We start from the raw sequence: 13,720 nt of genomic DNA, 5'->3' as shown, positions 1-13,720 counted from the left end.
GTTATTAGCGAGTAACGGCAACGGGTTCTACACAACGCTGGTGACTACTTTGGAGGACAGTAACAAGTGCAAACATGTAACTCTTTTGTATCGGTTGTGAATAAAGAGTTGCCACTATTTAAGTTCCAACCCTCTTAAAGTCTTACACATGATTGAAAACAGTCTGACAAAGTTTGGATAGTTCGTCAATTTCACGCCTGTGCATAGTATGTTGCACTTCGTCGCCTTGCCTGTTATGCTGTGTAGCAGACTTTAAAGCTGTGGGGATCAGCATAACGAAAAGGCGAGGGCTATCGCTCGTTTTGTCCACGACTGTACATCCTTGTTGCAGGTTTCTCTACGGTAAACTATGGTAACAAACTGTAAAATGAAAAAACTGCTTTCATAAAATATCGATTCTGTGTGATACATGCATAATGTAGCTTTCCAGAGATGTATAGCGTCCACTGTTCACATCCGATCACGGTTCAGAAATTATACTATGCTCGCATCAGTTCTTTATAAAATGATTGTCAGTAATGGAGAATACATCTTACAAGGAAACAGGTAAACGCATAGTAGAGGCATTTGACACGTGAAATTACACGTCATGCCACCACTAACTCTGTAATCAGGACATCTGTCAAACAGATGTATACACGGAGATAGCAGTTCCTCAAAAAAAACTGTCGCTAACTTATAATCGCCTTAGTTATGAAACTGAAGTCTCCATTTTACACTCAAGGTGCGACAGGGGAATGGAGTACATCGCATAAATATTCATTCATTTAGAGGCATGTGTCGAAACAGGATGGTGACGTTTCATCACACATGAGATGGAATTCCTCTGTGAGAGGTTTGCTGTTAATGATCACAAGTAGACAGTGCTCGAAGTTACACACAGAACACGTGGTTGTATATGAGTCGAATGCAGGCTATGTCACATGACTGATGCATCCTGACAGAACAACAGAAAAATGGTCAAATGACCTGTAGCAGCATCGCCCTCTCTCTCTCTCTCTAGAAAGCATCATCAGTGTGCTACTAAATTGTACCTCGTTACAGGTTCATCTCAACCGATTACCCCATCCACTCTCTGTCATCCTTTAACACAGATGCAAGTAAGTTTCGAGTCAGATGGTTCTCTGTTTACATGTAAAGCGTCAAATACAATAGTCAACTCATGTGTATCACCGTTACCTCAATATACGTACAGTATAGTGCTGCCTTGACAGAAAAAATGTGACTGTTTCCCTGGTTCCTGGTGCGCCCATGTCAACGTTTTCTCGGATTCCTCTTACTGTCACATACTCGTTACTATGTACAAGAATAGTTGTGCGGCAACCGCAAGACATTCCAGTACTTCCTCAGTTACCCCTCATTTCGATGTGTTTTCCCTCAATTTATACTACTTTCCGTCATTTTCGTATGTCTGTCGAATTTAGGTCACTTCTACCCATGCAATCATGACATCACTTCTCGTTCCGTGTTCTAAAATTGGTTGTAAACATAGTACACCTGCCAAATCCTTGCGCAAATACACTATATTTCTGATTGGGTGGCATAGTATAGCACTGTAGTCCATTGCATCCACTCACCTCCACCCAGATACTCTACATTTGCAGTGTGTTTGTTCCGTTTTCTGTGTGTCTGTGTATGTACATATGTCACAGACGGCTCCCAGGAGCCAGTCCTCCAGCTGGTGGACCCAACTTCAAACACAGAACACATCTTCAGTCGTAACGTGTGGTTGGTCCACCTCTGAGCCCTATCCCAGATGTGGCGTGTGGTGGATCCGCTTCTGAACATTGCTCTGGATATATAATGCAGGGCATATCCCCACACGAATGCTAACCCAGATGTGGTATATTTTGGATACATATCCCAACATTGCTCCAGATATAATGTGCAGTGGATCCACACTCAAATGCCAACGTGGGTCTATTGCGGGTCCTGTGCAGAACACTAAGTGTTTTTACATGCATTGATTGATTGTGCACTGCATTATCTCGACAGTTTGTAGCTGGCCGGTGCGGCCATGCGCTTCTAGGTGCTACAGTCTGGAACTGCATGACCGCTTCGGTCGCAGGCTCGAATCCTGCCTCGGGCATGGATGTGTGTGATGTCCTTAGGTTAGTTAGGTTTAAGTAGTTCTAAGTCCTAGGGGACTGATGACCACAGATGTTAAGTCCCATAGTGCTCAGAGCCATTTGAACCATTTTTTTGACAGTTTGTAGTTAGTAAGTGCATCTGCAGCGTGTTTTACATGCATTATTTTGGTGATCTACGGTGTAGAGGTTATGTTGGAAGAGAATGGGCTGTCAGGATGCGCCATATGAAAACTCGTCTGAGTTTCCCAAGTGATTTATTATTTCCAGCTACAGTGCCCCTGTCCCACTCAGTCTGCATCACCAGGTCCCACAATGCTGAGGACACCACTTCGCTGTCTGTGAAACGGCTCGGTGCAGAATGACTGCCTCATCGACCCATGCAGTGCACTGCTGTGTGTTGGCCTTGTACGGCCACAGTTTTGTGTCGACGACAGGAAGCGTCTGCAGTCGACTCAGCGGTCTTCGCCCCTGTTACCTCAGCGCCGCTCCTGGGAGCTGCAAGGCAGCCGCAGCGTGCTTTCTCGCCAGTGTGGCTAAGACCATGGCGAAACAAGAGCCCACGATCCAGCGTCCGACTCTGCAGTCCTCGTCTTTGGATGCCTCCGGCGTGTGTTGGGAACCAACAAGACTGCCCGCAGTAGCGAGTCATGGCGTGGCCGGCTGCTGGCTGGCTGTGGACCCTGTGTTGGCCTCAGAGGGTCGAACCAGCGGCCTGACATGGGCTGGAACGCTGGCGTCCCATCTGCTTCTGCGTGTAGCCAGTGGTGTGACATTCCCTGCCGTCCAGGAGAGCTGTCACACTTGAATCCCTTGTTAGTGAACCAGCGCCTATTTATATGTGGCTGTGTGCCTCTGTTTTGCTAACACGCTGCTCTGAGTCAAGTACACATAACACCTAGGTTGCCCCAGTGGGCCCCTTCTCACTGTAACTTGGGCCATGCAAACCGCTGCATTTACTCTTTTCAGTGGGTCTATGGCCTTGTGGCCTCCATTCCACTTCGCAACTGCTGGTGGTGTAACTCACTGTCAACAGGCCTGCGCCTGGCTGTAGCTTATGTGCTCAGAAATATTGCACTGAAGCTAACCTTCTCCCATCTTAACCGGTGGTGTTGTTACATTATTCCCCTCTTCGGAAGGACCCAGTCCCCAGGTCGACCTCTAACCACTCATAAACTTGTTTGGGTTGTCACGTACCTATGACATATTTACTACTACAATTAGAAAACTTAGATGTGGTGTAGTCCTCTTAAAACACATGACATGACACAAAACGTAAATATTCCCTACTGGATGACCACTCCACTTAATGGTAGATCAACCCCTTACCTACCCATCTTTCGCCCTCGGTATCCAGTTCACTGGGATTCGGATTACCGTCGGTTTCCTGTTGGAACTGGCTCTCTGCCTGATCAGAATGAAAACAACACACAACAAAGTTAAGGCTGCGATGGCACCTGCCACAGAGGTGCTCAAGACGATCGTTACTTGTCGCTCCCTTTCCCTATATTGAGCGACATGCTGCGCAAGCTGTTCAGCTGATATGCGCCCCTCTTGCTCTGAAATGAACTGGTTTACGGATTTCAACAGACCTAACTCCAGCGTTTGATTTAACAACGTCAGATTCTGCCTTGGCAAAACTCTAAAGTTGCTTCTGGCCAGTACAGCTGTGACTGTGTAGCATTCAATTCCATGACTCCTGAAATTGACGTTGGCAGATGGAAGGTTGATCCTATTATGTTACACGCAGTTCCATTGATTAAGATTCCACTCCCCACGAACTCTATACGTTTCGCTTTGGCAAATACTCCCTGCTCAAAACAAGTTGCTACTACTATTAATTTTTCGTAGGTGGGGAAAACCTAATGCATCCTGACCCATTGCCAGCTCAATTTTGGCTCCGTGATGTGCCTCGGATAGTCTGTTTTTCCCTCTTGGCTAAAAATAACTGCACCGTGCACATGTCTGGATTGGTGCTTATCACCCTGGCTGGACATACCGTTATCTTCCCTCTATGGCAGCTCTCCAGTTCCTCCCTTGTCATCTTGGCATACTGGCTGTTAACTGCTGAGACCAGTAATACCACCTCAGTTTTTACTTCTACAATCTTGCTCAACGCTCCCCATTTCAGTGACCTGACGATGGTGATCACCCTCACCCTTCCTCCCTCTTCAAAAATACTGCTGTCCCTAGCAGGCTCACAATACCCACAAAAAAAACACATACAACATATAAAAATACAATGCCTAATTAATCTACGCAAACACAGTACATCATGCTGTACTCTATCTTCCTGGTTTTCCCTGTCCTTAACACCTCTCTTCACTCTCTGTTTCTTCCTCTTACCTTCCTCTGACATGCCTGGAATCACATCTGGACAACCCTTAAATGGCCGTAATGGCCGCAACCACTCAGTGTGTACTATCGTTGTTCTAGTTGGCAGCTGAAGCTTAACATTAACGGGGGATGTGGTTTCAACTACTTGGTATGGCCCTTGATACATCGGGACGAACTTCTTCATTTTCCCTTTTGGCATATATGGGTTGGATAGCATTACCCATTACCCCACTCTATACTGTGGTAAACTTCGTTTCCGCTTCACTGCACCTTCCTGCCTTTCCAAAGCCCTCATATTCGCCTTTTGTACCCGTTTCCAATCATCCTGAATTGTTCTTGCTAATTGACATACAGAGTCACCAGTCCTTCCTTTCTTAGCTTCACTCAATCAAATGGTGACGGCATTTTTCGCCCTTACACTACGTCAAACGGAGACAAACCGGTATTGGTATGATTTTTTGCGTTTTATGCACATACAATATGCTTCAAATACTCGTCCCACTGACGGTGATGAGAATCCACATAATAACTCGGCATCTTCCCGATTGTACTGTGTTCCCACTCTGTCCTTCCATTCGCCTGTGGATGAAACGCACTCGTCCTCAACTTCTTTATGTTCAGCAGTTTACACAGTTCCTTCATTAAATCCGACATGAAGTTGGTCAGTTGGTCAGTAAATATTGTCTCAAGTACACCAAACTTCAAAATCCAGTTGTTTACTAACACTTGCGTGACCATTGCTGCCTATTGGTTTGGCATAGCCACCATCTCCACATACCTCGAAAAATGGTCTATTATTGTCAGAACGAATCTGTTCCTCAATGGTGTTCGACTGAAGGGTCCTAAGACATCAATTCCCAGAATAGAAAATGGACATGTCGCTTCCGGCAATCGTTGTAGCTGTATCTGTTTCCAACTCAAATCTGCTCTCTGAATTCTTGACATACTGATCCTCATCCACTTTCCTGCCTCTCCACAATACCTCCCCGCCACTCTCCTATTCATCGTTCTACACCCGCCATGACCAGATAACACATGATCATGTGTTGCTTCCTCTAAAACCTCATCTCTCAGCTTTGCTGGCACTACTACCCTTGGCCCTAACTTCGTTTCCCTGCACAGAAGACCATCGTACATATTACATTGTGGTTGGGTCCGATACAATTTACAGTCGTTTTCAGTATCCTGTAATTGTTGCCATACTACTGGGTCATAACCTATTACTTCTACTTTTGCCACTTTTATACTCAGTGCATCTGCATTACCGCACTTCTTCCCAGGCTTGTGCACCACCTCGTAGTCGAATTCACTAAGCCTCACAGCCGACCTAGCGGGTCTAGTGGATGGATCCTTCAACCAAAACAACCACTTGAACGCAGCATGAATTGCCACTACCCCAAATCTTCTCCCATATAAATAACATTTAAAATATGTGATTCTATAAGAGGGTTGTTTGTGTTATTGCCCTGGATGATAATTAGACGAAATATTTGACAGGATTCGTAAGCAGTGGATCCTTGAAGTACGGCAATACACGAACACCGAGAAGTAAGTTTAAACAGTTTTATTTACAAAAGGCTGATTATAAAACACACATGGTACACACACCCATCATCACTGTGTCTGACATCCTAATTACAGTCGTATCGAAAGGCTCCATGGTGAGGTAAGAAAAGAGACATATTCGCGCCCGAGAACTCGCTAGTTAAAACGATGCGCTGTGGTTGGCGGCCAGTCGCTTACTCTCTGCGTCACACTGCAGCTGGACACAAGTATACTGACCAAACAAACTGTCAGCATTCCAGATAGGTCGTCTCGCGAGAGGATGTTACGTACCAAACGGATGCGTCCAACCTGTAGACCCTTAAATCACTCTCCCCAGAAAAAAAGAGCAATGATCGGTGGTTCAAAACGACTTCCTAGGTGTTATGAAACTATTTCGCCATTTGTGGCATCAGAAGGCATTGCATCATGTATTTCATTTGCAGACACAGTAACGTTCAGTACAGAGAAGCGTGCCTTCAGGATGACAATTTCATATATGACAAATGCTGTTGACAAAAGACTAATTAATAAAAGCAATAAAAACACAATACTGACAATCAAGTATGCATTAACGTTACTGGATGAATCGAAGGACCTAATTCTATTTGTGGCTTCAATGAAGTTTAACTCATTATTGAAAAAAATCAAAATTTCATGGGTATCCTTAATTAAATTATTGAATTCAGAAAAACTTGATAAGGTTGATAAGGAATACTTTCCATATGTTAATATGTATGAATCATTGTAATAAACAGATAACATTCTTGTTAATGGCAAATGTCTAGCTGTATGAAATGTAGTTGCTAATACACTAGGCATATCAAATAGTTCACATGATAAATCACAATAAGTGGCATTCAAGATTAATCCACTATTATTCAATTTGAGGGTAAAGGGCAGCTCAGGTATATAACAATTTTTGCATGTAAATGTGACATCAAGTGTGGAGTTAAATGAGAAAATTATACTTTCAGAACTTCGTTTAAGAAATGGATGACAAAGATGTATTAAAATTTTATGGTAATCATCTCTTGGGGGATGATTCACAAACAACTCTTTCTCACAGCTGTGCACTCCACTATCTAAGAATACTGCCGATTCAGGGCAAATTAAATTATGACTATGTTTACACATATGCAAATCATTTTCATTTAGGGACACAAAATATCTTCGTTCCTTGCTGATCAGTAGATAATCACTCAGTACATACTTTCCATGAATACCTGCCTGTCTCCATTCCACAGGGTAAGTATAAATCTTATACATTTCAAAATTATGCTTTGATCTAGCAATGGGTATAGAAACAATAACAGTTAATTCATCTTCAATCGTTAAAGAGTGTGTGGTGGTTAATTTGTAGTAAGCATATAAACTGTAAGAGTTAACTGGGTAAATCATAGTATATGTTGCATCTAGCTTTCGTTCAATTGATAGTAGGATCTGTAAAAATTGATCTGTGTGTAGTAGTACACTGCTAAAACAAACATTTTAACTACTTTCTAAGGCTTTTCTTAAGTTAAGGGCATCAATTCTAGCATTTGACCGAGCGAGGTGGCGCAGTGGTTCGACACTGGACTCGCATTCGGGAGGACGACGGTTCAATCCCGCGTCCGGCCATCCTGATTTAGGTTTTCCGTGATTTCCCTAAATCACTCCAGGCAAATGCCGGGATGGTTCCTCTGAAAGGGCACGGCCGACTTCCTTCCCCATCCTTCCCTAATCCGATGAGACCGATGACCACGCTGTCTGGTCTCCTTCCCCAAAACCAACCAATCTAGCATTTGATAAACTATCAGTAATCCTTAACAAAAGAGTGTTTAAATCTACGTCTGCACTCAAAGAATTTAACCATTGGAGTAGTTCTTGGATAATTGCGTTCGTTTCATTACGAATTACGTGGAAATGTGAGATAAATTGCTTTACAATCTGTTCAATGAAAACTGTGTGGTTAGTAATGTTTCTTTGCATATTCTTTAACATGATAATTTCATTAGTGAGGTTAGTTGAATCTGTACTGGACTGTTGTTCAAGAGCTAATGCTTTGCCTTTAATTTCTGCTAGATCTCGACTAGTTTAAGTACCAAATACAGTACGAAGGATACTCCCTCCAAAATCAAACATGGCACGTTTACGCCTAATTAAAGTTTTGTGCGACAAAAGCTTTAAAAACAGTAACTCTCTTGTTCATAATTAGCAAATGTACACTCTACCTGCATTTTAGTTGTGATCCAGTTGTACCAAAATGTACCCATTTCCCAAACTTTATCATTACCCTTAACACAACTAATTAGATCAATTTGCTTCTTTACAGATTTGAACTATTGCTGGATTTCACTCAGATTGTACTTGAGGACAAGTTTTTCATTAGTTGTTGAAACTACCATGTCTGATCGTGGTTCAAACAAAGCACTTGTACTCTGTGGTACTATCACTACAGCATTAGTAGAATACACTATCATAGCGAACATTGGAATAAAAATGAACATGGTTAATTAGGTGTAAATACTAGAGTTAACAATGAACATAAAATAAATGAGTTTCCTGTGGTAACCTGTGGAATAAAAGGTTTATTTTCACTTGTGCGCTCGTGTAACAGCTTCAATACTAAATTTTCACAACACATTCACATAAGCATGTGGCTGAACTAAACACACGCATTGCAATCGCTCGGAACCTGGCGATACCTCGGCCTCAAAGTCTGGACTGCAACCTGGCGATTCTTGCTTCCTAGGTTTGAGAACAGCAGGTCTGCCTCTCGGTCGGTCCTCGTCGTCTTGTGATACTACAGGAAATCTACCGAGAAAAGGCTTTACAAGATTGACATGAACGACAAACGAATGAAAGGGCAGTTGGAGCTTAAGAGTGGCTGGCAACAACACCTCTAAGATTGGATATGGTGCTTTCCAAAACTTCTTATACTTTTTGACTTGACTCTTCTTTAACACCCCATTGCTCAGATACACAAGATCTGCAACTCGATACTGTAGTATGAGGTGCATTCAAGTTCTAAGGCCTCTGATTTTTTTTTCTAATTAACTACTCACCTGAAATCGATGAAGCTGGAGTTACTTTTCGACGTAATCGCCCTGCAGACGTACACATTTTTCACAACGCTGACGCCATGATTCCATGGCAGCGGCGAAGGCTTCTTTAGGAGTCTGTTTTGACCACTGGAAAATCGCTGAGGCAATAGCAGCACGGTTGGTGAATGTGCGGCCACGGAGAGTGTCTTTCATTGTTGGAAAAAGCCAAAAGTCACTAGGAGCCAGGTCAGGTGAGTAGGGAGCATGAGGAATCACTTCAAAGTTGTTATCACGAAGAAACTGTTGCGTAGCGTTAGCTCGATGTGCAGGTGCGTTGTCTTGGTGAAACAGCACACGCGCAGCCCTTCCGGACGTTTTTGTTGCAGCGCAGGAAGGAATTTGTTCTTCAAAACATTTTCGTAGGATGCACCTGTTACCGTAGTTCCCTTTGGAACGCAATGGGTAAGGATTACGCCCTCGCTGTCCCAGAACATGGACACCATCCTTTTTTTCAGCACTGGCGGTTACCCGAAATTTTTTTGGTGGTGGTGAATCTGTGTGCTTCCATTTTGTTTCTAGATTGAAAAATGGCATCCACGTCTCATCCATTGTCACAACCGACGAAAAGAAAGTCCCATTCATGCTGTCGTTGCGCGTCAACATTGCTTGGCAACATGCCACACGGGCAGCCATGTGGTCGTCCGTCAGCATTCGTGGCACCCACCTGGATGACACTTTTCGCATTTTCAGGTCGTCATGCAGGATTGTGTGCACAGAACCCACAGAAATGCCAACTCTGGAGGCGATCTGTTCAACAGTCATACGGTGATCCCCCAAAACAATTCTCTCCACTTTCTCGACCATGTCGTCAGACCGGCTTGTGCAAGCCCAAGGTTGTTTCAGTTTGTTGTCACACGATGTTCTGCCTTCATTAAACTGTCGCACCCACGAACGCACTTTCGACACATCCATAACTCCATCACCACATGTCTCCTTCAACTGTTGATGAATTTCAATTGGTTTCACACCACGCAAATTCAGAAAACGAATGATTGCACGCTGTTCAAGTAAGGAAAACGTCGCCATTTTAAGTATTTAAAACAGTTCTCATTCTCGCCGCTGGCGGTAAAATTCCATCTGCCGTACAGTGCTGCCATCTCTGGGACGTGTTGACAATGAACGCGGCCTCATTTTAAAACAATGTGCATGTTTCTATCTCTTTCCAGTCCAGAGAAAAAAAATCGGAGGCCTTAGAACTCGAATGCACCTCGTACTGCCGCTTTGCGGTCGTGTTGTCTTGCTTGCTGAAGAAAGGATTGATGATTTCGCTGTTTCACTCCCCTCCATGCTTCCTTTAGCTAGCGTGCTAAATCCCTTATGTGTTCATTACTGATTCTGGCAGTCGATCGTGCAAAGTCCAAGGGTGAATGAATTCTTCTTGCGTAGACGATCTCATATGGACTTAGGCCAGTTGAGCTGTGCATTTTGGCATTGTAACAACTTACGAAGTACGGTAAACAGACATCTCAATTGTCATGTTTGCTGCTCACATAGTGGCTAACCATATTAATAATTGGTCTGTGGACTCACACAACACTTCCATTTCCTTAAGAGTGTGGTGGTGTAGTCCTTAACTGAGTTATTTGCATGAGCTTACAAGTCTCTTTAAGTAATTCTCCCATAAAATTCTTTCCTTGATCACTAATTATACTTAATGGTGATCCAAACTTAAGAATCCATTCGTTCACAAAAACTTTAGCTATAGTCTCAGCACTCTGGTCAGGTATTGGTATCATGATAAGGTATCTAGAGAAGTAATCTAAGATATCTTCAACTTTTGTAGTCCTGCCTTACTCAGTTGCGTGTAATATTACGGTATATTGATAATTTTTACTTATGGACCATCTGACAGCAACTGAATAAAACACAATTTTAGTGCCATACACCTTTCGCCTTTATTTCCTGCAAGGCATCATCAGTGGCCTGGAATATGTACATATGTTAGCTATTTAATTTACATTTTTGTCACTGTGCCTATAGGTTATAAACAGTTCTGGTGGTTGGTATTTCCTATTAAATAGTAATGTTTTGAACTGTACTTACAGGTTGCGTGGACAATTTCTTACATATTACGCTCCTGTTACATTTTTGGTATTGTTCTTCTTCTTATGAATGCCAATTTAAACATGTGATAAATGAACAAACACACATCAGCACAGGCTCCCTACTACACTTAATAAAGGAAATGATAACATAAAACAAAAAAACTCTTCCCCACACCATCTGAACACACACGCAGCCCAAAAAAAAAAAAAATTATACCGCACCAAAATACACACACACACACACACACACACACACACACACACACACAGCACAAAAAAAATCGCACCTTCACACACACACACACACACACATACACAAACGCGCACACACAAATGCATACACGAACAGACAACAGATACTTCAATAATTACAGTCGAAAGTTTGGCAATAACATTCGATCTTTCTCAAAAACATTTGACAGTCGGCAACAGAAACCAAAACATTGCATTGAAACAAGCGTTCAGTTCATAGTGCTGTGGAATGTGGGGAAAAAACCTCAAATTGGCATTCATAAGAAGAAGAACAACACCAAAAATGCAACAGGAGCGTAATATGTAAGAAATTGTTCACGCAACCTATAAGTACAGTTCAAAACATTACTATTTAATAGAAAATACCAACCACCAGAACTGCTTATAACCTATAGGCACAGTGACAAAAATGTAAATTAAATAGCTAACATATGTACATATTCCAGGCCACTGATGGGAAAATAAAGGCGAAACGCGTATGGTACTAAAATTGTGTTTTATTCAGTTGCTGTCAGACGGTCCATAAGCAAAAATTATCAATATACCGTAATAATCTAAGATTGTCAATATACACTCCTGGAAATGGAAAAAAGAACACATTGACACCGGTGTGTCAGACCCACCGTACTTGCTCCGGACACTGCGAGAGGGCTGTACAAGCAATGATCACACGCACGGCACAGCGGACACACCAGGAACCGCGGTGTTGGCCGTCGAATGGCGCTAGCTGCGCAGCATTTGTGCACCGCCGCCGTCAGTGTCAGCCAGTTTGCCGTGGCATACGGAGCTCCATCGCAGTCTTTAACACTGGTAGCATGCCGCGACAGCGTGGACGTGAACCGTATGTGCAGTTGACGGACTTTGAGCGAGGGCGTATAGTGGGCATGCGGGAGGCCGGGTGGACGTACCGCCGAATTGCTCAACACGTGGGGCGTGAGGTCTCCACAGTACATCGATGTTGTCGCCAGTGGTCGGCGGAAGGTGCACGTGCCCATAGACCTGGGACCGGACCGCAGCGACGCACGGATGCACGCCAAAACCGTAGGATCCTACGCAGTGCCGTAGGGGACCGCACCGCCACTTCCCAGCAAATTAGGGACACTGTTGCTTCTGGGGTATCGGCGAGGACCATTCGCAACCGTCTCCATGAAGCTGGGCTACGGTCCCGCACACCGTTAGGCCGTCTTCCGCTCACGCCCCAACATCGTGCAGCCCGCCTCCAGTGGTGTCGCGACAGGCGTGAATGGAGGGACGAATGGAGACGTGTCGTCTTCAGCGATGAGAGTCGCTTCTGCCTTGGTGCCAGTGATGGTCGTTTGCGTGTTTGGCGCCGTGCAGGTGAGCGCCACAATCAGGACTCCATACGACCAAGGCAGACAGGGCCAACACCCGGCATCATGGTGTGGGGAGCGATCTCCTACACTGGCCGTACACCACTGGTGATCGTCGAGGGGACACTGAATAGTGCACGGTACATCCAAACCGTCATCGAACCCATCGTTCTACCATTCCTAGACCGGCAAGGGAACTTGCTGTTCCAACAGGACAATGCACGTCCGCATGTATCCCGTGCCACCCAACGTGCTCTAGAAGGTGTACGTCAACTACCCTGGCCAGCAAGATCTCCGGATCTGTCCCCCATTGAGCATGTTTGGGACTGGATGAAGCGTCGTCTCACGCGGTCTGCACGTCCAGCACGAACGCTGGTCCAACTGAGGCGCCAGGTGGAAATGGCATGGCAAGCCGTTCCACAGGACTACATCCAGCATCTCTACGATCGTCTCCATGGGAGAATAGCAGCCTGCATTGCTGCGAAAGGTGGATATACACTGTACTAGTGCCGACATTGTGCATGCTCTGTTGCCTGTGTCTATGTGCCTGTGGTTCTGTCAGTGTGATCATGTGATGTATCTGACCCCAGGAATGTGTCAATAAAGTTTCCCCTTCCTGGGACAATGAATTCACGGTGTTCTTATTTCAATTTCCAGGAGTGTATTTATAGCGAGTTATGCGAATATGGCACGTCCAATGACACAGCTACTGAAGAAAGGAGACAGATTTAATTGGTCAACAGAATGCAAAAAGGCAATGGAAGAACTTAAAACTGCTCTAACCACAGACCCAGTGTTAGCCTATCCGGATTTCAGAAAACCTTTCATTCTTTCAACAGATACATCCAATTTTGCCACAGGTGCTATCTTGCTCCCTCATGTTTTCACCAAAAATTATTACATCATCAAGATAAACACGTGCTTGTTTTTGGGTGAGCCCTTGTCAAACCGAATCCATCAGGCGTTGAAATGTAGCTGGAGCATTACGAAGTCCAAACGGTGTATGAAGATACTTGTATACTCCTTTTACAGTTACAAAT

Source organism: Schistocerca serialis, chromosome 3 (assembly GCF_023864345.2).
Source record: "Schistocerca serialis cubense isolate TAMUIC-IGC-003099 chromosome 3, iqSchSeri2.2, whole genome shotgun sequence".
In the NCBI taxonomy this organism is placed as follows: Eukaryota; Metazoa; Arthropoda; class Insecta; order Orthoptera; family Acrididae; genus Schistocerca; species Schistocerca serialis.
The sequence above is the reverse complement of the archived record's forward strand: the minus strand, read 5'-3'. Positions refer to the sequence as shown.